This window comes from Strix uralensis, chromosome Z, assembly GCF_047716275.1.
Source record: "Strix uralensis isolate ZFMK-TIS-50842 chromosome Z, bStrUra1, whole genome shotgun sequence".
Taxonomy (NCBI): domain Eukaryota; kingdom Metazoa; phylum Chordata; class Aves; order Strigiformes; family Strigidae; genus Strix; species Strix uralensis.
Window position 1 is genome coordinate 69,772,846 of NC_134012.1, and position 27,420 is coordinate 69,800,265.

The 27,420-nt window shown below is 37.9% G+C and overlaps 1 protein-coding gene across 1 annotated transcript in view; it reads right to left on the reverse strand.

Annotated features, from left to right (window-relative positions):
* Positions 1-27,420, reverse strand: part of FBN2 (fibrillin 2) — a 175,620-nt gene that overhangs the window by 135,426 nt on the left and 12,774 nt on the right. The window lies entirely within an intron of this gene.

The window sequence follows — 27,420 nt, forward strand, 5'->3', positions numbered from 1 at the left end:
ATTCCTGTAAATAGGTAACTCATTAAGGTTCAACCCATATTAAAAGAACAATTTTTTGACCTTATGAGGCAATACAAACCAGGAACAACAATTAACTGGAATTCTCTAGGAACAAATGAGAAACAGATGGTTGCTCTAAGCCAGATTTCATCTCCTTACGGGAACTTTAAGAGGGAGGGGAAAAAAAAATAAAAAAGAAGAAAATGCGAAGCTTCCACTCAGACTGAGTCACATGAAAGAAGGCATAACAGTGAGCTTTGACGTGTTTGGAAAGGGAGAAAATGGTCTTCCCAGTGAGACTTCATATTAAGCTTTTTTTGCACTAAGACACAAGTCTCTTAAAGTAAAAGCTAGCTCAAACAGAAATAAATGTTCTGCTCCCTATCTTTGGTAAGGTTCATTCAAGTATCAATCTGGGAAAGACTTTTGCACACAGTTTTCTATACACATTGACAGCTAAATTTCAACTGAGATCTTCACTTTACTTAAATTTAAGCAAACACATAAAGTATCCATAACAAAAATGTGTAACAACAAAAGAAGATGAAAAGATCTTAAATACTTGGTAAGGTCTGTGAAATTTAATCTTTCTTGATTTTCACTAGAAAATAACCTTCAGAGCTATACCTTTGAGCTACCCCTGTATCCATCAAGCTACAAAGACAGTACTTTTAGTAAAATACATACATTATAAAAAGAAAATCCTGTCCATTAGAAGAAGGTTTCAGTAATCTCTCATCCAACATACAAGACAGGCAGCTTTACAATGGTCTCAGTTTAATCACATTGCCAAATCAGAGAGATGAATTTTTAACATAAAATACAGATGACTGATAGCAGAAGACAGTGATGTCATCAAGCTATAGCCTCACATAAGAACGACAAGTATTTGAAACACAGACTTCAACCATCAAAGATTTAAATTCCAGTAACTGACTGTAATCTTGTCCGGATTTTAGTTAAGGGGTAAGGGTAAGCAAAAGACTCCATCACAGATTATGACTGTACGCTTCTTTCATATAAAGTTTACTCAGGTGTTACAAAGACTGTGGGGAATACATGATAGACTGCATTTAACCTGCAAATTATCAGCAGTGGTCAGCCTGCTATCAGAAGAAAAACAGAACTGCTCAGAATTTAAGAACTGAAAGAAATGGAATTAAATCCTGGCTCCAGTGAAAACCAATGGGAATTTCGCTATTGAATTCAATGACATCACTATTCCATTCTTGGAAAACAGTATTGCACTCTTTAGCAAATAGCTGTACTATAATTTATTGCCTAATATTATCTGTAAAAGCATCCTCTATGTCACACAGCAAAAGTAATGAGGTTCATATGCATGGAAAAAGCTTTTACTACTGCTCAGTGAGCAGACTTCCATTCTAATTCAACTGAGTTATATACACCACTAATATGATAGTAATACAAATGATTAAAAAGAGTTCACTAATTTAGTTTTCTCATTAATGACTGAAGTACAAATAATAGGCAGATTCGGGGAAAGTTTGTGGCCTACTCTATGTATTGACAGCTGACTGTTTGACTGTAACCTGCACATTGCAGAATTTTTGCCCAAGTGATGACTGCAGTCAGAACAATAAAGATTTAGCCTTTCCTGAAAATTAAGATTGATTTTAGACTCCTCATGAATGAGATTTTCAAAAACAGGAAGCTGACAAAGATGAAAGGATGGTATGGGTAAACCTGAAATGACCATGTATGAGACACTAGCAACACAGAGTCTCATTATAACATATAATCACTATCAGAAGAAAGCTAGATTTCCACTAGTGCAAGGGTAGTGATCTCTGGATCCACACAGATCTGTATGGAAATACCAAATTCTGTCCTACTTCTGAACTTGTATTCTCCATCAGCCCAGATAGGCATGGATCTATTCCTGGAGGGATACTCGGTGTGCAATTCCTCTGCAGAACTTAAGCATGATGGCTGGTCGTGCATTCCTGACTCCATGCACTCAAATGGAGTTCAGTTCTTCATGGAGGAATGCTCTCTAAAGTTTCCAATGCTTGCATTCATCAGGACCAATGACCTTGACATTCCAGCTCACTTTGCAATTCCTGTTCAGAAAATAAGTAGTTTTGCTGGACAGTTTTGTATTTTTATAGCATCTGTTCTCTGAGGTACGCTTTTTTATAGGACCAGTCTTTGGATAACACGAAGCAATTACAGTATGAGTAGAAATACAAATTATGTATTTTTCTATTTAATGGTTGGTGATCCATAGGAATATTCTGGCCAAAGATCCTCCACGTTAAGAGGTTTGGAATTCAATCAGACAAGATTAAACTTGGAACTTAAACTTGAGTTGTGAATTGTATTTGAGTTGAATTACCTTCCCACAAGACATAAGATGATTATGTATATACTCTGTCAACCCTAGTAATGAAAAGGTCAGTTTTGAGGGTGTGTTTGAAAGAAGAATTAGAGAATATAACCAGACAACAAAGAGTGTTTGTGCAAGAGAACATGAATGAGTTAGATAAAAGCAGGAAAATCTAATACACATATTGGCTAATATATCCTACTGAGTAAGAAACATATGTTCTGAAAACCTGTATGTATGTGCCTACTCATGCCTTAATGAACAGAGAATGCATAAATCATAATGTTCAGGTTCTATAACCAAGAAACTTCCATCAGTGTAAGTCTGCAGGAGGGCATCTGAAAGTCTGGCTACTGCAACTTAAACAGCAGAAGAACAAATGAAACTATTATTAAACTTCCAGGTAGATTTACAAATAAAAATAAATTCAACCCAAAATGCTGAGATGCTGAATGATATTTCAGAATAATGACATAGAAGCGACAGATCCTGAGCTCCTAAGAGAATGCGCGGCTTATACAACCTTGGGCTACAGAAGCAGAAACCTAGCAGCAGACCATTTCCAGATCACAACAGGAAAGTATCCTGCTACCTGCACCCAGCAAGAGTGGTTCTTTGCACAGCTATGGCTACCACATTCCAAATAGGATGCTGGAAAACTAGAAAAATTATGCAAAGAGTTAAAAGAATAATTTAAGATTTCAGAAACATGCTTTATAGTACTGTTAACATTTAAAAATGATATTTTAAATATTTAATTTAATAATTTAAAATATTAACAAATAACAAATGTATCAATCTTAAAAATCTTTAACCATTCCATTTATCCAAAATGAAGTCCAAAGGTAAAGAATCTGAGTAGTTGCTGGTCTTCTATCCTGAGAGGAAAATGTAAGATTTTACAACATGAAGTGAAGGTAGGCATGCTTGGGCTAATAGTAAAGTACATCTGTTCCCCAAAGGTCCCTAGTCACATAGTATATTTTTACTTATGGGAAGCAAACATACTAAAACTACATGCCATTCTGAAGATACTCTGTAGTTTCAAATGAAGCTGTGGATTTAATTCAGAAATTACTGTGTGAGATTCTATGGTCTGTTTTACACAGTCAGTCAGACTACACTATTATAATGGTTTATGTGACCTTAAAAAAACAGAGTTTATGACTCAAATCATCTTTTCCATATTGGTTTTCTTGTCTTATTGTTAGGTGTTTCTTCATTTGTTCCCTTCCCAGCATTTCTGCTGGAATAATTTTGCCAGAAAGAACACAGATTAGAACATACGTTATAAATCATTTGTTGCATAGAAAGGTTAACTGCTTTGGTGAAAGAAAGTAATTTTCAGCACATGTGTTATGCGTTTTTTTAACCTCAGAAAATTATATCCAATACGCACCATGACTTGAAAAATAACAACCTTTATCAACAATCCAAATTTTTAATACAATTAAATTTAATAAGTATTTTTTTATTGGCATCAACATAAAAAGCTCCCTGAAAACAGCATACTGAACTTCTAAATTTATACTGCAGCATTTCTATTCTTTCCTAGAAGCGTGCATTTGGTATTCACAAATGGGACTATCCAACTATCATGGTTCTTGTGAACTTTTTCATTCTTTTTTAAAATTGTAAGTCTATTCTAATTCTACCTGTAATTTCACAAAGGCTATTTGACAGAGCGCCACAAGGATTATAAACATGAGAATTCTATTGTTGGGTATGGTCCAATATCCATCTATTTTTACTTCCTGTACCTCTGCCTAAAACCAGATGATTCAGATGAAGATGTAAAAGCCTGCTGTATGTAGACATAGGATAATCTGTCTGTCACTTTAAGTTTCCTCCTGGTGTCTAACACCCACTAGCTCAAAACCTGAAACACAATGTTTAACATCCCAACTACCATTTGTTGTTCTTCAAGACAAAACATGAAAATATTTTGGTAGAAATATTTCTACCTGAATTCTGTCAGTCTTAGCCTCCACAGTTTCATACTGTGTTAACTAACTACTCTTGCCTGTGAAAATTTTACCTCTTCTCAGGTAAATAAAAAGAGAAAAAGTGAGACAAAGAAAAAGAAAAGTAAAAAGGCACCTAGACATGTTGAAATGTCCACTGCAAGTTATCTGGTAGAATATGAAAACTTGCAGTTTCTTTTTATGGGAAAGCAGACTGAAATTTGAACTGAAGGCTCCCAATACCAAAATACTGTTTCTGTGTAAAGCCCAACAGTACTATTCATGGTGCAGCAGTCTCCAGCACCTACATGAAGCCTATCTGAAAGCTCTGGAAGGTTAAAAGGACATAGACTGCAGTGCTGGAGCATCATATTATCACAAATCCTGGATTTCATGTCTGTGAGTGCTAGATTAGCAAGAAGGAACTGTGAAGTCTCTTCTATCATTTTTATTTAAACAAAATTCCACAGAAACATAACTAAATAAGGAAGCTATGTGTCTGGAATTAAGTATTTTTAACTATAAGCTATTTGGAATATTGATACTTCTATTACTAAAAATAAAATACTGAAAACATTAAGTATGTTTATCAGTATGAATCACATGAGGACTGAGTAAAAGAGGACATCTGAGATATGCTCTCCTACCCCTGTCAATTAAAGAACAAAACCTAATACTTGATAAATCTGGTTCACTTCCTTACAAAGCAAATTTGCCTTTCATAAGGACTTTTTATAGAACCTCTCTCCCATAAGTATGATTTAGCAAATATTAATGAATGAGAAAATAAGTCATTTCAACTTCTATTGCCTCACTTGCAGGCTCAAGTGTAGTAAACAGCTTATTACTGATATCCCAAAAATTAGTTTTATACATCAGCACTATTAGATAAACAACTTAATACAGGGCACCTGAATGCTGGAAAGTAGTACCTGCTGTTAGGTTTACCAGGAATTTTATTCCCTTCCAAAAGAAAAACTAGCACAGTGAGTGAAAGTCCAAGAGATTGGACTCCGTGTCAGGCAACCTTCAGAGTGGACAGATCAGGTCTATACTGGCAAAGATCTGAATTTAAATTCACCTTGCTAGAAGATGCTCCAACAGAAAACATGCTGGAGAAGCACGTGTCTTTACTACACTTCTGACAGGATGCTGTGGTAAATTTCCCTATAATTTCTACTAACATTCAGAGATCTCCAGAAACCTGAAACTTATCTTTGCTGCTTGTTGAGCACCTGCTCCTTGATTATTGATGAGATTTTTCAAAGAACCTGTATCTGAATTTTATCCTTTCCAATGCTAAATCTAAATGCTTCAATAATTAAAAGCATAATTGAGCTCCATCTTCCTGCAATGAGAAATCACACAATGTGTGACTCCTACCATAATATCAGCAGGATTGGAAGAGCAAGGCATACCCCATTCTCCTACTGATTCTACATAAACAACAGCATTGCCCAGACCTTGTGCTTCCAAAAAATGGGAGAGCAGGGCTTTCTGAAAGGGTTGGTAATACTCATAGTTGTACTTGAGTTCAGACCACAAATCTGAAATGTATGCATATGCAACTATTATTCTTCTTGTTCAACTTCCAACATCTGCAGATCATAAGTCACAGTATGCAAAAAGATATTTAAACATTACAAAGATATATATGTTTGTTTTATTTAAGATTATCCAAAATTGTTTTTCCTTCAATATTTTAATCATCCTAATCTGGAATATTGTTCTCTTTGCGGTAATGTTTAGCTGCCAACACTGAGGGTTCACCATAAGGGAGGTTTCAAAGGTAACAGGAAGTTATATGAATTGTACTGATTCAGGCTTGATATAAATAAAAAGCATTTTTTTCAAAGGTGACATCCAACAAGTTATGGAAAAAAGACTGTTGGCTGAAAATGAGAGCTAGTCTCTTGGAAAATGAAAGGGACTTGGCAAAGCTATTGATTTCTCTTTGAAAAAATAGTCTATGGGCAATACAGCTATTTAAACTAAGAAGTTCACATAAAACAAAGCCTCAATACTAAAGTCTGAGCCTCCTTCCCCTGACTTTCTTTTTTTAAATGAAACTTGTGCGTCAAGTCCTTAATTAATTATTTAATACAATTAACTTTATGATTAACATAAACAATAAACAGCAAAGTCTTTCAGACATTTTAAATTGTGGATAACTTAAAACTGAGACATTCAGATTCTTCAGTCATTGTCTGAACCAATGATTTTCATAAAATTTATTCTGATATGTAATAGCAAAGAAGAAAAGATTAGTTAAAAAAGGTTTTGAACATTTATGTTAAATATCTCAGGAAAGCTTGAACATTTTTATACAGCTGACAGTTTTCAGTTTCAGGATGAATTTTTACTACTGTTCTACTGGTCCCACATGACCATTTTTGACCAGCTCCCGTGATGCAATAATTCCCACCAAACAAATTCCTGTGATTGATTAGGCAACTTAATATACACATTGCAATTAAAAGTGAGTGGAGGGCAGCTAAATGAAAAGAGGAAAAAAAAAGCATGTTTAATGCAGCAGTCTATGTGGCTTTTAGCTTTTAGCAAAAACCCAGTTTCCACCAGTACTCTGTCATGTCCATTCTAAGCACATTCTCATTTTCCTCTTGCTGGAACAGGGAAAGCAGCTCTTTTCCAAAAACAACATTCCAGGGTTTGCACACCCATTTTAATGTAATTGGTATTATGTCAGTTGTAAGCAAATAAAGTATTAGTATAATATTATCTGCAGATCTTAAAACTTTTTTAAATTAAAAATAATTAATTCTTACACACCTAAGCACATCGGAAAGGATGGCGAAGTACCAAATAATCAACAGTATTACTAAAATAAAATGAAATTTTCTGTAATCACTCTGAACACTGAAGAAAATAATTCTAAAATTTTAAGACACAAAACAGTTTGAAAAATATACACACACAAAAATCAGAGAAAGATAGAAACATGGAAATACTTTGCTTTTGTCATTTATGGGATTTAGTTGCTTTCAGAAGCAAAGTATTTCCATACACCTACAAATTTCTTGGAAGAAACTGTTGCCATTTGCAACAGCGGTATCATACACTGACTGCTACAAAGTTTCAAGTGCAGAATAAAAGCTGGGAAATAAATACACCTGAATCTTGGTTCCAGCAAGATCTCAAATTTTAGTTTGTTTGGAGGTTCATCCAAATATATATATTTCCTTATACTTCCATAAGCCCTGGTACTATGTAAGTTTGCATCCGATTTTGGATATTGGACTCTAATGAAATACCTCTATGAGCAAACACACAAGCTGAAACCCAATTAAATATTAATCATCAGTTATTACAAGTTACAGGCTGAATTACCCCTATGCAAAGTGTACATGGAGATAAAAAGATCACAAGAATACTTTTTTGCAAGAGTCAGCAGTTCATAACTATTATCCTAACATCAGCTTGTTACATCTTTGCTGAAATGTCTGCAGAATTCAAAGCAGTGAAGTAACTCTATCATGCTGCCTACTGCTCTCTCCTCTTATGTTTCTCGTTTGAGTTAAGAGGAATTCCGAGCATATTGACATTCTGGTCCACAACTCAGCTCCTTCAGAGTTACAGCACAACAAATGATACCCATCCTCAAAGTCCCAAGCCTCAAACCTCAAAAATTTAATGGAAGGGAAGTCAGAGATCTTCCTCTCCACCTTATACTCAAGGATAAGACTTAAGTCCACCAAATATCGGAAGACTAGAGTGAAGCCAAGGCCATTTAAATCCTCATTAGGAGTGCATGCTGTACTGCCAACAAAGCTTTGTAGGTGGAACAGGGGAGTGCAGAAAGCTTTTCTGTTGATTTTCTACTACAGAAAGGATTCTCCTTATCTCTGTTGAAACTCTGCACCCTGCACAACAGCTGGTATTCACATTTCATTGACAAGATTTGCCCATATGATGAAAAGAAAAAGATATTACTCATTAAAACTTAGACTCTGGAGAGCCAGACAAATGCACATTATATTCTTTAATTCCTTCATATCCCAACAATTAAGAAGTCAATAGCTTGCTATATGCCTGCAAAGAAAACATGGACCATAATATGAAAACTTCAATTACATCTTCCATAAATTTTTGGCTCCTCTCTACAGGAAATCACTGCTATTCAGTTCAACCTCAAAGGAACAGAATCCCTTGTCAGCAAAGAGGAAGTTTAAAGATTCAGGTATGCAGATGTGATAAACTTTTAAGAGTATTGAGGAACAGTGTAACGAGCACAGTGTAAACTCCCCCACCCCACTCCCACCCCCTCGCTTTGGAGTTCAGTGCCATTACTCATGCCAGAAACCAATCCCAGTAATGAAAAGTGAGGCGTTTTGTACTGGCTAAGACTTCCCACATGTAGAAGGGTTTGCAGAACAGGTCCATAGCAAATTACTCTCAAAAACTCTAATCTCACCATGGTATGTCAGGACACATTTCAGTTAGCTGAGTGTGAGAGCAGTCAGAACAATTTAAAGGTCAAACATACAGTTTTCTATAACTGCAATACTTAAAAGCAGCTAAAAGTAACTTAAACTTTTCTGGTAGGTGGAGAAGTGGCCTAATGAGTTTTCCAACCCTCTGGCAATCTGCGTACTACTTTGTGAAGTCAAAAATAAGAAGGAAGACATAAAAGGATATGATGTTCACATGTTAGACCCCAGCTGGCCACAACCCAGAGTCAAAACAAAGTTAGGCACCATAAGGTATGATGGAGCCTCTGCTGAAGTTAGATAAACGTGAATGACTAGAGCCATGGAGCCTCCCTCACTAACTGTATTCTTCCTAGTACTCATTTTAGGAAGGCCTTCAGAATACATCCATACTCACAAAAAGAGGAGGAAAAATATTTCATAAACAATTCCTGTGTAAATTAAGAAAAGCGTGCTATCCTGATACTCTGCGTTGACAATTAAGTAAAAACCTAGCCAGTTACTATTTACTAGAGTTCTCTCTGTGGAGAAGCAGAAGCACAGTTTCTCCTTCACATCTCTGATCTTCTGATTTTTGTTCAGCAAAACAAAAGAGCTTTAGAGATTTACCTCTTTGGCTTATACAATATTTTCAGTGTGACACTACAAAGCTGGGTATCTTTTAACACTCAAAATACAGGACAGAAGTTAATTCAGGGGATTCATCTCATCTCAATAAAGAAACAATTTACTGCCACTTCTCATATACCAAGCTATTATTCTGAGGTGGAATAAACCAGCACTCCAGTATTCTGCAAGACTGGATGCAATGTGCTCTTGACTGGCTTCAGCAAACTATATCCCTGATAATACTCTTTTCTGTATAACCTTATTAGAGTAACTATAGCTTTTAAAGACATTGCATAACTAATGCTTATGAAGACAGATATGGTTGAAAATTCAAAGCAGATCAAATTTAAAGAATTTTAAACCTTCATATTTAATTCAAGTTGAACAATAGTTTACAATTAAACATTTTCTTTGATACATAACTGACATGACTTCAGTGTCAAAATGATTAAAACTTTAATTCTGAAGTCCAATATGCTTTTCACCAGTTACATGAAGCTTTCTTTTAGACTGTTTCAAGCTGAGTAACAGAAATATGTTCTAGCCTCTGTCTTTCAGTTTCCCTTTTTATTTCTTATAGACCAGTTCAGTGCTACAGTATTTAGTTAGTAAAACCAGATCAATATTTAAATGCAAACAGTGGTTCTAAACCTGAATTCTGTTCTTAATCAAAACTCCCAGTAGCTTCTCTGGGATTTCTGCCAGACTTAGCAGTGCAGGACTGAACCCAAAAAGTCTATTTTCATTGGCTTCAGCTGCTCCCTAGGAATCTGCAAAGACAGAAGACTCTCATCTCTCTGTCAGCTGAAGAGAGAGTGATGACTGCAGTATGCTACCAGCCTTGTGAAGGGCACTCCATGAGGGGGAAGGCTGTACACAGGGAAAGACAATGAAGTCATGGCAAAGAAGGAAGGACACATACACTGCACATTTCACCCTCACCAGAAATAAGTGGAAAAGATACTCAAAAGTCAGTACTTCTTAATACTATATCTGCCAGCTGCCTGCATTTTATAAGATCCAATCTCAAACACAAAATTTGTCAGGGAGCTGGCAGCAGAACAGACATGGTGAAAAGTATCAGGGCATGTAAAAAACACAAGATGAGAAAATAGAAAAATAAAATTATTTTCAAGTATCTGGCATCTGTCTAACCCCCAACCACAGAGCCACACAGTTTTGTGTCCTCCACACTCATCCTCCTGGCTCAAGATTTAGACAGTTCTATTAAACTCCTTTTTTATTAATCAAAATAAATATAAGGTTTACAGTGAATGGCTATGCCCTTTAAGGGAAAAATAAACAAATATCTTCCCATTTCTTATTTTTCAACCTCAAGTTTCCATGAGAAGAACTGTTCAGGTGTTATTGAACAATATACTTCTTCTCTTTTACTTCTCACTTCAACCATTGAGCCATAGTACAACATTACAAAAGAAAACACAAGACCTCTTTTCAGTCTCTCTCAGCTCTAATTTGGTACCTCTGTGTACACAGAACATACATGCACACACCCAAGGTAAAACAACAATTCAACAATTGTGTTGTATGATGACCCTCTTCATGCGCTTTACAGGAGTTAGATCATTCTATGTGACAGTGGTGACATAAAATATGTAATGATTTATATTAAAGTATGCAAAATATAAACAAATGTAAACACACATTTATACTACTTATATTAAAAATAAAATACCTTCTTCATATATATGTATGTATAAACATATATAGTTACACATACACAACACTGTCAACAGCGCAGCAGTTAGCATATCTTTACTATGCTTGCTTGCACACCCCTGTGTAAGAATTTGAGAATATTTAAATATAAGTATTAAAATTTGGGAATAATTCTATAAATTATATAGCTATCAAAACTATAACCACTAAAAACACCCAGAGAAGTGATGTAACTAACACTACTGATACACCCCACAAGCTTCAACAGTTTAACAATAAAATTCTAAGACTACTGACAATGTGTAAAGATGTTTACACATTACATGGGGAGCATGCATGCTAATTTACATAACAAGCAAGGCTAATTTAAATATAATTAACCCATAGCAGATGCAATGGTTAATTACAGACCAATGAGTGTAAGTTTAGATAGGTTTTTACTAATCATGTAACAAAATAAATAGACTGTAGGTACCTTTGTGTGGTGTGCTAGCTTTGTGGAATTACCACCTAGCACCCATCTCTGCATGGACATGAAATAAAAAAATACCTTAACCCTCTGTGTATTGGCTTGCATACTGGGTGAAGAACCCTTCTTTTGGGGTAACAGATTAATTATATGAACCAGTCTAGTGAGAGGTATCTTTCCCTTCAGGCTTTCCTTCAGAAAGCATCTCCGTAAATGTGCTTAATTCGTGTCTGAATGTCACTGTACTTGCAGATGTTACTAGAAGCCAGTGCAGAAGCAAAAGCATATCCCATGCATTTAAGGGCTTTTCCCCTTCCTCCTTCGGAGGCTTTAGTTAATGCAACTGAAATGAACAGAAATCTTTCCACTAGATTTCAGTAAAGCTGGATTTGTTACAAGTTTCTGTGTTTGAATTCTACTTTTACATGCAGTCCCCACCCCTTCCTCTCCTAATCCATTCTAGGCATTTCCTTATATTTGTTTTTTTCTTCTTAGAGCGTAAAGTGTGAGGTGAGGCAGAGTAAAAAACATCATAGCACTGTATTTTTAAAGTACCAACAAATTCTTAACAATACGTGAAAGCATTAAAAAAATATTGCTTGTTATGGTGCTGTATTTTAGAAATAGGCACGCATCACGAGTAACTATGCTTTTGGTTCAGTTCATTGTAATTTTGAACTTTCTATATTTGATTTAGACAATAAGCAGAGTAACTTCAGACAGAAGACTGGCAACAGAGACAGAAGGGAACTGTAACAACACAGCACTACGAAGCAATAGAATTACACCTTTGGAGTGTCATGGCATTAATAAAAAGGAAATTTGCTAAAATACTATTACACCAGAAGGAAATGGCTCTACTTCTTTAAAAGTTACTGTCCCAGAAAATGAAACAAAAGAAAGTTCCTTGGTTGGAATGGTTTTTGCTTAACTAATGTGAAGATCTGTAGTTTAAGTAAAGTTTGTTGTTTTATATTGTAAGATACTCAACACATTAAAAGTTTTCATCATCTAAGATACACTAATAGAAATGAAGTGAAATGATTTTCTCGGCAAAAACGAACAGAGAACTCCAGTTATTCCTAGTGCCACACTGAAACTGTGATTTGGCTACCTTGTCAAGAGGAGATAAAATCATAGCTTTACTGTGCTTGTCATGCTGGCACATCTGTGAGCAACCTGATGTCTCCCAAAGTTAAAACCGCATTAATCATCTTGCTTATACTGGTTAATGACTAAGAATGATTGCTCCAGCAACTGTCAGAAATCAGACATCACCTACTAAAGTCCCTTCTTCAGCCTCAATCAGATGTAGGGTTATACAGGAGCAACATCAGTCACTTTACACTAATAAAACACTAACTGCAGCTTGCCCTGAAAAGTCTTCCCCTGGCAAGATTCTGATAGCCTTGGGGAGCCCTTAGAGCTCTGCAGTTACAAAGTGGCACAGCTCAGTATGCATTTACAATAAGAAAATAAAGGGTCCAAAAAGGGGACTTAAACCAGAAACATTAATTCCTGTTCTACAAAATCAAGGAAAAGTGAAAGTTTTATGTAATTACATTGAAATAAAATTTTTGTCAGTAAAGAACTCTGTATTATACACCTTAACTCTAACATGGAGAGGGAACATCTCTTCACATACATGCCTAAATTGTCATATTTGCATGCAGCAGTTAACCAAAGGAATCCTTTGCCTAACGAATACAAGATTAGATTCTAAATTGTACCATCTAAGACTTAATTTTGTGACACTGATCTCCAACTTTCAATCAGCCAGGGTTTTAAAAAAAAAAAATTGTTTTTCAGGAAAGAAAACATCTTACAGTTTCAAACGATGTAATTTCTATACTGGAAAATGTCTCTTCCATTATTACATTTTATTATTTTCACATGGTTTTGGTTTAGCTGGGAGGCCTTGCTTAAACTTTCCATTTACTGCACATATTGCAGATTAAGCTTGCATTCTACAAATATTCAGAAGCAATGAAAGTTTTTGGGCATCAGACTGCTGTGTGTGAGGTATGTACATGATGTCTCCAGTAGTACAATGTCTGAAAAGTCACATTATAGTAACCCATCAGTTAAACTAATTGAAATTAGGTCAAAAATTAATAAGGATTGTGCCTTTATATTTTTCCTGTCATTTATGCAACAAGGCACAAAGGCTGAAAAGATCTGAAAATATGCTCTGTATCTAGCACATAAACCAGGTTTTAAGTTTTCAATGCATAGAGAAGACACAGCTCAAGGTCTTGAAGCAGATGAAGAGCAAAATTTTAGCTCACACGCAAAGGTCACTTCCTGCCAGTCCTAACAAGAAAACCGCAGATTCAGAGTAACACAGTGTCAGGGACTCAGGAATGATACACCCACTCTGGAAATACACACACCTGTGCTGAAATTACAGGGAGGATAACAGAAACAGGCTACTGTGTCTCACCCCAACACAAAAGCATAATTAGGGAGGAAGAACAGAGCAGGAAGGAAGAGGCAGAACACTGGGCTGGGTATCATGACAGTAGGGAGATGTGTCTTTTTAGGCATGGCAGGAAATCATTTCTCTGAAGTCAGAGATTTATATCTGTAGAGAAAGACAACAAAGATTCCTGCATGAGAAAAAGTTTAATCTGACAGTTTTAGGGTGTGAAGACAAGGTCTGGACATCAACTATGAACATATTTTTCCTTGATGAGTTGCACTTATTGAAAGCACAATTCATTGGAGGTGCTTTGTGAGCCTGTTAGTTATATTAGAGACTGATTTCCAAGAAGCACCCAGCACTCTCAATAAAGTCAAGTAAGAAAAATGTTGTTCATCACCTTTGAAAAATCAGGACACTTAATCTTACTCGATTCTTGCAGGCTAAGAATCAGTATAATGCAAGACAGATGTAAAATAGCTTTTCTTGGTAGACAATGCTAGCTACTGTAATGCTGTACTCACATTAAAATGGTATTGCACAACTGCCTCTCAAAAGGAAAAAAATCAAGCAGAGAAGAGACTATACATGGTCATCACTCTGCAAAATTTTCTACGCCTCCTCAGCTCTGATTAAGAATATATGACCACGTTTATTAAGCCACTGACTGGAATGAGGAAATCTTTTGCCATTGTCCATTTGTTTAGGACATACAATGTATGCCATACCCTACTTGAAAATCAGCTCAAAGCTTACATGAAATACAAATCTGTGCACATATGGGAGAAGTCTGCATTGCGTGTTAAGCTGCACAGGCAAAATACAATCCTCAGGAAATGTCATCTGAAGATGACAAAGTATTCACAATAATTATTTGCCCAATAACTTGCCACATAAGTAGTCAACAGTTTATTTTTTGAGAAATAAAAATTTCATACCATAATGGCAAAACACGCAAAGACTCTAAAAAATTAGCAAGATTGTCAGTTACCAGAAAGCCACATGCCAAGGCGAGTGTCCTTAATGTGGCAGTTAAAAATTCAGAGAAGAGCAGGAAGACTTGTGCCACTACTCTTCTAGCAATATTTCCTTCATAAGGATTATTATTACCTCTTTTTTTTTTCACTTTACATTTAAGATCAGTAAGGACTGATCTTAGTGACATCCCTCCTGCTTTTTCTGAAATTTATCCAAAATCTTTGTTGCACAGCTTTTAACATCTCAGTGAGTTCAGCAGCATGCCAAGATTCCCAGCCAATACCTTACCAACGTTTTTTCAAATGTGGTGATAGTGTGTATAGCTCCACTGCTGTGAACCGACAGTGTGTTGAAACTTGGCTATGTACTGACCTTAACCATTAATGCCTTCATTTTCCATGGGGTTCATCAAAATGCTTTTTGTCAGTCCCTGTTAGATGCAGATTTTATCCATGCTGCTTTCATTCTATTCAATTTATATCCTGACTCTTTTCCTGACACTGTTTTCAACAGCTTATTGCTTCATAAGGAATATTTCAATTCCTGCTTTATTTGTTATTTCCATTGACTTTCCTTTGCTGTTCTTTTGGACTTTTCATGCTTTGAACACTTTGTATATCATTGGCTATTAGTTGGACAATTTAAGATAGTGATTAAATAATGAAAAATATTCTCTATAAAGAGTAATCTAGAAAAAGGTTAGCAAGAGGCTTTTACAAACCTGTGTTCCTAAGGAGATATCTGCCTGAAAATGTCATCATTTTCTTCCACCTTTACTAGATCATGAAAAGTCATAACTATACTAGAAACATAGTTAATATTGATCCATTAATAATCTAAATATCAATTACAATTAAATCCCATTTTACTGTTATAAACTTAGTTAATATAAATGAATTCTACTAGCACTTTGCTTTCCACTGTATGGAAAGATAGGTATCTGTCATCTATGTCTATCTATCATTTACAAAATTTAAAATTCTTAACTAAGAAACTTGAGCAAACAACACCCTCCCTTCCTTGCAGTTAGAACAACCAGAAAACCCACACCACTTGAACCTTCATTGGCTCAAATTACAGAGCAAACCAGCCTGAGCATGCAACTTCTAAAGGAAAAAAAAAAGTGTCCTCCCAAAGGAGACTTTCTTGTCAAACATGCCTTTTCATAATTTTGATAAAATTTGGCAGTTACACGCTTTGTGCAGCGTTTTTGGTTTGGCCATGTTCTTGCTTCTTCCCAAACAACAAACATGATGCAGCTAATTCTTCTTTGTTTTTCAAATTACAATGATTTCTATGACTATATGAATTATTAACTAAATCTTTTCAAAGGCTTTTAATCTTAGTATCCAAATACACACTGATTTGTTCTTGTTAAACTATGCAGCTGGTTATATGGTAGTATTCCTATTCTGAAGGTTGGGCAACTCAAGCATTTTTGAACAGGGAAAACGAAAGGGGAAATGCAACTTTGCGGGATAAAAAATTACATTCTTTAAATAGCAGGAGTCCTTTGCAAACACACACAAATCATAACACGGCAGTCTCAATGAGTGCTTAAGAACAACATAAATCAAAGTCTATTTTTACTCTAAAGAACATATACATTTGTTTCTTTAACAACTCTACTGAATTATTCATAGATTTCCTATATTGGTATGAGGCCACACTGACATTATGGCCCCACAGAAAAATGGTGACAAACATTCACTCATGACAAAGAGCATCACACCATTTTGGTATGTCAAAGAATAAGAAGGCTTATGATGATTCAGGGCCGTTATCCATCAATGTCTAAAGCCATAGATACAATGAGTTGCCAATGGCCATACTAGACAGGTCATAGAACAGTCAAGTATTTAATTATGTAAGTAGAGCAATCTACAATAAATGTTCACCAGATCATTTAGACATCTTACTATGAGAATGTTCTGAGTATGGCAAAACCCAAAAGGGGTTCTGGGGGCTCTGGAAATTAGAGGAAAGAACAGGCCCAACATCGTGTCACATAGCCTTGAAAACTTGTAAAAATGTGTAAAATGCCATTATTTCACCACTGTCAGAACAGCAGCTTTTCTCACTGTTTACTCACCTGTTTTTGTGAAAGAACTCAGATGAACTACCATGTGGTAACAACTGGAATAACAAAGCTCACACACACCCACAATGATACATTTTGCATATAAATGTATGACAGATCATGCACACACTTACCGTATTTGTAGTTATAACACAGTAAGAAACTGTGAGTATAGGAAAAACAATCCAGGACATCAGTGCTAACACAGTGGAATCATACAAAACTATCGTACAGTCCTATAGTGATGGTGTTATGGTTTATTTTCAATTTGCTGCACCAATAATTACATTTTTTGATTAATTTCAATTTCAAAAATTACTGTGAATTTCAAGTTGAACTCTGAACAATTCTTATCCGTTTCTTGTATTTTCCTTAAATAAGAAGTCCACTATAAATCTACACTGTCTGAGAAACTTTTTTGGAGGTACACTGCATCTGGCTGGGATGGAGTTAATTTTCTTCACAGCAGCTGGTAGAAGTGGTGTTTTGGATTTGTGACTAAAATAGTGCTGGGAACACACCTGTGTTTTGGCCATGGCTCAGCAGTGCTCTCAGTGTCAAGGTTCTCTTTCTTTATCCATTTCCTACTATGCTCTCCCCCGTGAGCAGGCTGGGGGTGGTCAAGAGGCTGGGAGTGGACCTGAGCTGACCAGAGGGATATTCCATACCATATGACTTCATACTCTGCAAAAAAAGTTGGGGGAAAGGAGGAGGGAGGGGGCAGGTTTGTGGTTATGGCATTTGTCTTTCCAAGTAACTGTTACACACGCTGGGACCCTGCTTTCCAGAAAATGGCTTAATAGCTGTCTGCCGATGGAAAGCAGTCAATGAATTCCTTATTCTGCTTTGCTTGCATGTACCACTGTTCTTCACCTATCAAACTCTCTTTATCTTGACCGACAAGTTTTCAGCTTTTGCCCTTCAAGTTTCTCTCCCCTATTCCACTGCAGGGGAGTAAGTGAGCAGCTAGGCCGGGGCTTACCTGACAGCTAGGGTCAACCCACCACACAGGCTGTTGGCTTTGCTGTCATCAATCGTATATGTCGAGGCTTCAGCCTGAGGCACTCGATCTTTTTTTCTGACAGCCTCTGTCTAGTTCCCATGTTTGCAATAATTGCTTTTTGTGGATGCCGTTAGCATGCAGGTCAATGACTAAGGATGGGAGAAAAAATTACTTTTTGATTCACCCGGTCAAGAACTGAAAATCTTCATAAAACTTAGATCGGAAAACAGTAAAATCTTGTTACTGCATTTTGATGCTCCACACTAAGGACAGTTAAAAGCTTTCCATTTAAAGACTTCTTCTCAAAACTTGATATTAATAACAAAAAATATGTCATATAGAACAACTGGAGGACAGGGAACATTCCCAAGAAGATTATTTGTTTCTGTACAAAGGATCCATGGCTGCAGTTTAAAAACCAGAAGATTAACATAAGATTAACATGAAGCAGGTTAAGTCAGAGCGTAAAAGGCAGACATAAACCCCAGAGCCAGAGCACAACTTTATTACCAAGCTAACAGAAATTCCAGAAATTCTTCACATTAAAAAAAAAAAAAGCAATAAATTGCAGAATCCCCATAGTTTCCATTCCTAAACCTGTCCTCATACCAATCTGAATTTAAAAAACATTCAGAGTCAAGAAGTATGCCGTAAATCTCCTTTTTCAACAGCTAGGTTTTAACTGATGTAGGAATACTGATAAGTAAAGCACTGTGGAAGAATCAAATCAATGCCACTTTTTTGAACAAAAAAAATCAAACCGTATATACCTAGTATAGTTCCTTAATGCATCAACACACCTATTAGGTGGAAGCAGATACACTCTAGCATGGTACCCAAAGGACCTCAACCATAGGCTCTTCAAGAAAACAAGGGATGAAACAAGAGGGAAGTTCCTTACATGGGCAAGAAACAAGAAAGAGGAAATTGGGAGTATGGGACTAATTTTCACACTGGAAGGAATGCTGGGACCCGCACTGATACATGTAAGTGATCTCAGAGTGAGGAAAAGGACAAAGCTTGTCACAAGCACCATGGAAAAAAGAACGACAAGGTGTCAAAAATGATTACAATGCCACTTGCTCAGAAAAATCCTGAGCCACAAAATTATCTGACCCTGGGAAAAAACTTGGGGAAATGCCACTTCTCCTGATAAACTGGCTACTGGCAGTGACGGGATCCTAGGCTAGACTGCCCCTTTGGTCTGATTTTGTACAACAACTCTCCCATATGCTGCAACTTCCTCTCCAAACATTTTCATTCACCTAATGTTCTTGGATAATATAAACCTCTATACAACATGAAAAGTGTTTCAAATTATACCTCAGGAGGATCTCTTTATGGGTAGTTTTTCAACTTTTACACAAGTACTTATAAACAATACAGAAATTCAACACAATTTCAAGCATTTGTGGTGGTTTAGTCCCTGCCGGGGTCTGAGACCACGCGGCCGCTGCACCTCCCCCACAAAGGGAGTGAAATACAAAGCCCCAGGGCTGAGATAAGGAGAGGTTTAATACAACAGAGCAACGGCAACACAGCAAACAACAACAACAACAACGATAACAGTAATAACAATGAACAGAGCAAGGTATGTGCCAATACAGCAGTGAGAGAACCGGCTGCGCCAACCCACTCGATCACCGATTCTTCCTGCGCTCTGGCGCCAGGACGTGATGTCAGCATGGTATATGAATAACCCGGCTAGAGCTTCCCCCCACTGCTGGGGAAACTTAACCCTATCCTAGCTGAACCAGGACACCATTATAGAAATAAACAACTTTCAAGGTTCCTGAATTTCCCAGAGGATCTCTCAAGCCTTCTCTAACAGTATTTGTAAATCCATCAGTAAATTTGTCTAATTTGTCCTAATACATTCTACAGTCACAAAAGCAAGGAATTGATTTTTTTTTTTCCATTTTCACAGTACTTCAGAACTGGGTTCTTTAAGTTATTTTTCCTTTTTTCCAATATTAAAACTTGCCTACAATGCCTACATAAGCAATACAAAACATTAGTACTTGCTGAATTTGATAAGTTTTCCTATTCAGTTGAGTATTTCAGGGGCCTTTGCACTTTCTTTGTTAGAGGCAAACGCTGTTGACAAGTCTCTCAATTTTATTGTGATCTCTAACTTACCAAGATATTCTGCAAATACCTCCAGATCTTTTTCCAAATATATTACAAATTAATTAGTTTAACAAAATTATTAATTTTCCTCATTTTTCTGAAGAAATTATTTTTTCTTCTGAAACTCTAACAAAGCCATCATGGCTTTGCTCAGCTCCTGTAGCCTCACACCTCCAACTAATTAAAAAAAAAGTCAGATTCCAATGCATCTGACAAACAGTACAATTTTCACTGAGGAAGGAAAGAGATAAGACTAGAGAGAATTTTGCAAAGACATATCTTCCCTCTCCTCTGCAACACATTCCCACTTCATGATTTTGGTCTACTGCTCTATATTATCAGACCCTTGTTTCACTTTTCAGTGAACGATCTCTAGATATGAAACATAACCTAGCCTAAGTCCTATCTAACATATAAAACCCCAGTAGTTTATGCTCTCCTGGACTTGTTCCTCCTGTAGGTAATAGCAAACACTGGTTATCAAATACCAGTACAAATATTTAAAAAAATATATATATGAAGAAAATATAACTATTTGCCATAAGTATAGAATATAACAACTCTGCTACAGTTTTTGCTTTCATTTCACAGTTTGGAGCAGTGTAGCTACAGGGCTTCTCTTTTAAACCTGACTTGAAGTGAAGAAGCTTTCCCTGTGTCTGTGCATTCAGAGACAATACGAATACACCCACTTTGAGAATTATTCAAGTAACTTACAAGTATACGCTATAATAGTAGCGGCATTCAAGCATAAAGTGACTTTGCTGTACGCATTGCTGATACTTACCTTGACTTTAGTAAGGCCTTTGAAACACCATTTTCCACAGCATTCTCCTGGCAAAACTGGCTGCTAGTGGCTTGGATGGGCACACGTTTTGCTGGGTAAAAAACTGGCTGGATGGCCGGGCCCAAAGAGTTGTGGTGAATGGAGTTAAATCCAGTTGGAGGCCGGTCACGAGTGGTGTCCCCCAGGGCTCGGTTTTGGGGCCACTCCTGTTTAACATCTTTCTTGATGATCTAGACGAGGGGATCGAGTGCACCCTCAGTAAGTTTGCAGATGACACCAAGTTGGGTGGGAGTGTTGATCTGCTCGAGGGTAGGCAGGCTCTGCAGAGAGAGCTGGACAGGCTGGAGCCATGGGCTCAGGCCAACTGGAGGAGTTTCAATAAGGCCAAATGCCGGGTGCTGCACTTCAGCCACAACAACCCCCAGCAGCGCTACAGGCTTGGGGAGGAGTGGCTGGAGAGCTGCCAGTCAGAGAGGGACCTGGGGGTGTTGATTGACAGCCGGCTGAACGTGAGCCAGCAGTGTGCCCAGGTGGCCAAGAAGGCCAATGGCATCCTGGCTTGCATCAGAAATAGCGTGGCCAGCAGGGACAGGGAAGTGATCTTCCCCCTGTACTCAGCACTGGTGAGGCCGCACCTCGATTCCTGTGTTCAGTTTTGGGCCCCTCACTACAAAAAGGACATTGAATTACTCGAGCGTGTCCAGAGAAGGGCAACGAAGCTGGTGAAGGGTCTGGAGCACAGGTCGTAGGAGGAGCGGCTGAGGGAACTGGGGTTGTTTCATCTGGAGAAGAGGAGGCTGAGGGGAGACCTCATCGCCCTCTACAACCTCCTGACAGGAGGTCGCAGAGAGCTGGGGATGAGTCTCTTTAACCAAGTAACAAGCGACAGGACAAGAGGGAATGGCCTCAAGCTGCACCAGGGAAGGTTTAGACTAGATATTAGGAAGTATTTCTTTACAGAACGGGTTGTTAGGCGTTGGAATGGGCTGCCCAGGGCAGTGGCTGGAGGTGTTTAAGAGTCGGGTCGACATAGTGCTGAGGGATATGGTGTAGTTGGGAACTGTCAGTGTTGGGTTAATGGTTGGACTGGATGATCTTCAAGGTCTTTTCCAACCTAGCTGATTCTGTGATTATCTAACAGACTGACTATGATAATGCAACCAGAGGAAAAGTGGAGGGAATACTAATCAACACATTCTGAAGTATCCACAGAAATTAAAAGAGGGAAACAAGAGAAAGATACTAAGATTATACTATCTTAACCATTACAACCAATGACATGTCCAGCATTATCCATATATTTTTTTAAATTACAAAATATTAAATCTTTTGCACAGCTAGAAGAGAGAACTTTTCAGATACCTGCTAACAACAAATGAACATATACTCTGTAGACATTTTTGGGGGGTTTTAATGCTTTAGATAGTTATTTGTCAGCTTGTGAAAGGCAAGGGAAGAAAAGACTGAAAACCTTGTTATTGGAGATAATGATGGATGGCAAAGATAGGTAATGTGGTGCCTGAGTCCTGTAATCCTACTACTTATTGATATCTAAGAGCATGAAAGCAGCTTTCTGAATTTGCCCTTCAGAACTACTGGAATCCGTCACAGATTGATGTATGCAAATTGTACAGGTCTAAACCTGTAGAAGGAAAGGAAGTTCTCTGAACAGGGTCTGCACTTAACTGTATGTATAATAAACATCTGATAACTACTCTAGTCTCAAAGAAACAATGACAGTAACTAGCAGGTTCTTCTAACACAACCTACCTATTTTCCTGAATCAGGTTTTACCTGATAAAATTTCACCTCTTATTGCTGCCAGTATTTGCAGTTGTTATCTCTTACTATCTCCAAGAGAATTAGACATATGCTTTTTTATTTTAAACTGAAGCTTTTTTAAAATTAATACCATCACTGTGGCATTTTGCTTATAATCAACTTTCTATTACATGTGAAAAACGCTGACAGAAATGTTTTTTAACAGAAAATTTAGAAAATAAAGTAGGAAAGCATGGTGAAAATGGAAAATTATAGGAAGATTCATATTTTGCAGAGCTTTAAACTACCACTAAGTTATTTTTAGTTAAATTGATTAAACTTGAGTGATTTTAGTTGAATTAGACTTCAAGTTGATGCTGTAACTTGCATTTACCCCAGCAGTGATGAACAACCCCTTTGAACTGGACCACGTAGTTAGAGTACACTACAGTGAACCAGTATTTTTCTTCCTCACTCAACAGGTCCTGAATGACTCCTTTACGAAGCTGCATAAAATCTCAAGGCCATATGCTCCACTTCCCAATGGCTAAAAGCAGACTGAAGATTAATTAAACTGGTGTTTAGCAGGTAAATATTCCACTTACTGTGCACTGAAAAAAATACACCAGGACACATGGCCCTGTGGCAAGAAGAAAAGAACAATGTTGGTTGATATTTGAAAGCAGCATTTAGTAATTATTTTTTATTTTATCTTATTGACTTCCTTTCTTCCTGACTTCTCCTAAAATGCCCTGCATTTTCATTTATACTCACACTCCTAGAGCATGCAAAATTCAACAGCCTTATACCACTTTAATAAAACAGACAGGATGACCCCCGCAGTTAAAACCTCAGACTGACACTCAGGGTATGTGGTTGATTGCCAAGTCTGATGAAGCTTCCCTGCTCAGCCTTCAACAAGTAACAATCTCATGTGCCTCAGCCTATCTCAGGGGCAGGTAAAAGAGTAATAATACTTCCTTTGTCCAGTTAGCTCTTCAGAGCAGGGTCCCGCTTAGGCATACACACATACACCCTATCCCACATGAAGAACCTCTATTTTGGTTCAGGCTAATAGTAGCCATTATAAAGCAAAAAACAGCAAAATTAAAAAGTTACATTCCCACAACTCCTATAAGGAGAGAAGAGCCCAGTGATGAAAACAGCATTTTTGCTGTTAAGCACCTGAACAAAGTTTACAATCATTGGGAGACAGCTAAAATAAACCAAGCAACTTGAGAAAAAGCACAGGTCCTTTTATAACTGCTTGTGAAGCAGTACGCCAGGGCTGGCAGGCAGGAAACACCTTGAATATAACCTGCCATAGACTTCAGAGCATGAAGTTCTGCCATTTATGAGATTACAGGGGTAAGACCAAATATACAAGATCTGAACATACCCCCAAAAGGTTTTCACTTCTTCCTATGGTACTGTTACCATCAACAAATATGGAAAAGTTCTGTAAAGTTAAAAGATCTTCTGAAGTTCTCTCAGAGGAAAGAGCAGTTTCTGAAAGTTATATAATTCCCTCCTTGCTTCATTTACACCTAATCACTGTCACTTAAGCATACACAAGCACCTTCAGCAGCACTACAGACTAAATATGAATTGTATGTTTTCTTTATAATAAAAATATATTTGAGAAGTATTGAGTCCTATATAAAATTGTGTCAGTTTGCTATATAAGCTTCATCCTGTTCATATGTATTATCCCAAAATGTAACTTCTAAGTGCTAGTTTCTTCAGTACAGCTCTCCTTCAGTTCTGTTTTTTATGTTCTTTCCTCTTTTGCCTCAGTTACTATACACTATTAACGCTTTCACTGAGAAAGCCTTTTGTTTCCTCCCACCTCTGTCTGTGTGGTGTTAATTAGCCTCTTCATCCTCTTCCCACCTTGAAGAAAACCTTTTTCTCATTTTACCTCTTTTTCCCCCTTTTTCTTCTACTGTCCTTAGACATAGGATCATCACTGATTATTTTCCTACTGGGAAGGGTCAGATGAAGGTAACATATCTCAAATACAGCGTTAGATGTATGTTCTCCTACCCCAGAAAATGAACCTCTATTTCAGTTATGCCCTTTGCCTCAAACCTTTTTCACTATCCTCTGCAACATTCTGTTCTTCAACCCCAGGGACACTTCACTTAGTCTGTTGCTGTCCCTCCTTGGACTCTTCAATTGCATGGGCCAAGTTCCTGTAGGCACTGCAAAACCGGCATAAAAATCCTGTGTTGCACAGAGGAGGGTTTCTACCGACTACCTGGCTGCATCTATGCAGAGTCTTCCCTACTGACCAGTAAAAACCTGCAGGGAGACAGCTGCCCCCATCATTGACTTACTGCATCTGTCATGAGGCCAGGCTCTCAACTCCTTTGATAGACAGAAATTCCAGAATTCAGACAGTCAGAGAAACTGTCCAGACTCCTGTACTGGGAATACCAGCTGCAACAAACACATTACGTTAAGACACAACAGTAATTTTCTTGACAACCCAAAAGCTCCCCCCTTTCCGAAGTTCTCAGGCTATATTCAACTACTATATTTCTTTGTTCTTCCTCTTTTCTCACCCACCCAGGCTTGATAACTTTATCTGAAATCCTCTCCCTTCTTCAAAAGGATATTCTTCCCAAGCTGTGCATTTCTATTCCGTCCAAACCCTTTTGCTTCCCATTATAAGCCACTCATGTACAAAGTAAGCCAGTGCTGTTCCTTCTCCTCCTACATGGAGCGAAGGCAAACTCAGATCAGTGACAGGATTCTCCTTTACCATTGCTGCACCCTCTCTTTAACCCATGATAAAGAAGGAAGAAAACATCATTGCTTTTGTACTGCTTCATACCCCTACAGATCATCAATTAAAAAATTGCACAGGCCATGTGCAGTAATACAAATGGCGTTTGCTCAGACAGTCTTGAGAAACGAAAGGAACTGGTCACACTAGAAAAAACTGCTCTTATGTGTACAACTGACGATGAGGCCTCTTAATCAACCGGTTTCTTTTTTCAATTATTTTTCACTGGGAAAAATTCAACAGCAAAATGTAAACATCTGGTTTTTTCTTTAAAAAAAAAAACCACAACAAAACAGACAATATCAAATGCTTGAATCTTGCGTGTTTACAATTTAAAGACAAGAAGCTGACCAAAAGAACAGATTTTGATCGGAAATACAAAAGGTCATTGTATATATCAGAAAGAGTAAAGTATGAGCTCCCAAACAGGTTCTGCTTTGTTGCTAACTCAGCAGCAAGTCTCAAGTTAAATACTGTAATCATGCCAGTCATTAGTTTCTGCTCAGCCTCCTGTCTCCAGCCCAGAAATTAACCTGTTTGGAGCCCAGACAGTTGAACAAGAAGTCACATTTTATCATACAACTGAGGCTGGGAGGCCAGTCTGAAGGAAAGCTATGTATGTTCTATATTAGGAAGAAAATACCTAATTTAAAAAGTTTAATTTCTGAAGAGCAGTAGGCTCGTTATGAAGCACAGGCAAAGGAGTCAAGGAGGAGTGGTAAACCTCTATGTCAATAACCAGCTGGAGCGCATGGAACTTTGCCTGGGGATGGATGAGGAGCTGACTTGAGAGCTTATGGGTCAGGATTAAAGGGAAGGCAAGGACAGGAAACATTATAGTGGGGGTCTGCTAAAAGGCCACCCAACCAAGAAGACCAAGCAGATGAGGCCCTCTATACACAGACAGGAACAGCCCCATGTTCACAAGCCCTGGCCCTCACAGGGAACTTCAACCACCCCAGTATCTGTTGGAGGGACAGCACAGCAGGGCATAAGAAATCCAGGAGGTTCCTGGAATGCATTGATGGTAACTTCTTTCTTCAAGTGATAGAGGAGCCAATGAGGAGGCATGATATGTTGGGCTTTGTTCTTACCAACAATGAGGGGTTTGTGGGGAGTGTGAAGCTCAAGGACAGCCTTGGCTGCAGTGACCATGAAATGGTGGGAGTTCAAGATTCTTAGGGCAGTGAGGAGGGCACCCAGGACATTCCCTACACTGGACTTCACAAGAGCAGACTTTAGCCTCCTGAGGGATTTGCTTGGTATAGGAATAAAGCCCTGGAGGAAAGAGGGACCCCAGAAAGCTGGTTAATATTCAAGGATCACCTCCTCCAAGCTCAGGAGCAGGGCATCGTGACAAAGGGGAGGTCAGGTAGGACCGCCAGGAGGCCTGCATGGATGAACAAGTAGCTCCTGAACAAGCTCAAACACAAAAAGGAAGCCTACAGAAGGCAGAAGCAAGGACAGATAGCCTGGGAGGGATATAGAGAAACTGTCTGAATAGCTAGGGATCAGGTTAGGAAGGCCAAAGCCTTGACAGAATTTTATCTGGCCAGGGATGTTAAGAGCAACAAGAAAAGCTTCTATAGGTACATCAGCAATAAAACGAAGGCTAGGGAAGATGTGGACCCTCTCTGGAAGGAAATGGGAGACCTGGTTACCAGGGATATGGAGAAGACTGAGGGCTGAGGTACTCAACGACTCCAAGTTGTATACTTGCTCCAGCAAGTGCTCCAGACACACTGCCCAAGACACAGAAAGCAAAGGGAGGCACTAGGAAAAGGGAGAACTACCCACTGGAGGAGAAGATCAGGTTTGATACCATTTAAGGAACCTGAAGGTGCACAAGTCCATGGGACCTGATGAGATACATCCATGGGTCCTGAGGAAACTGGTGGATGAAGTGGCTAAACCACTATCCATCATATTTGAGAAGTCATGCCAGTCT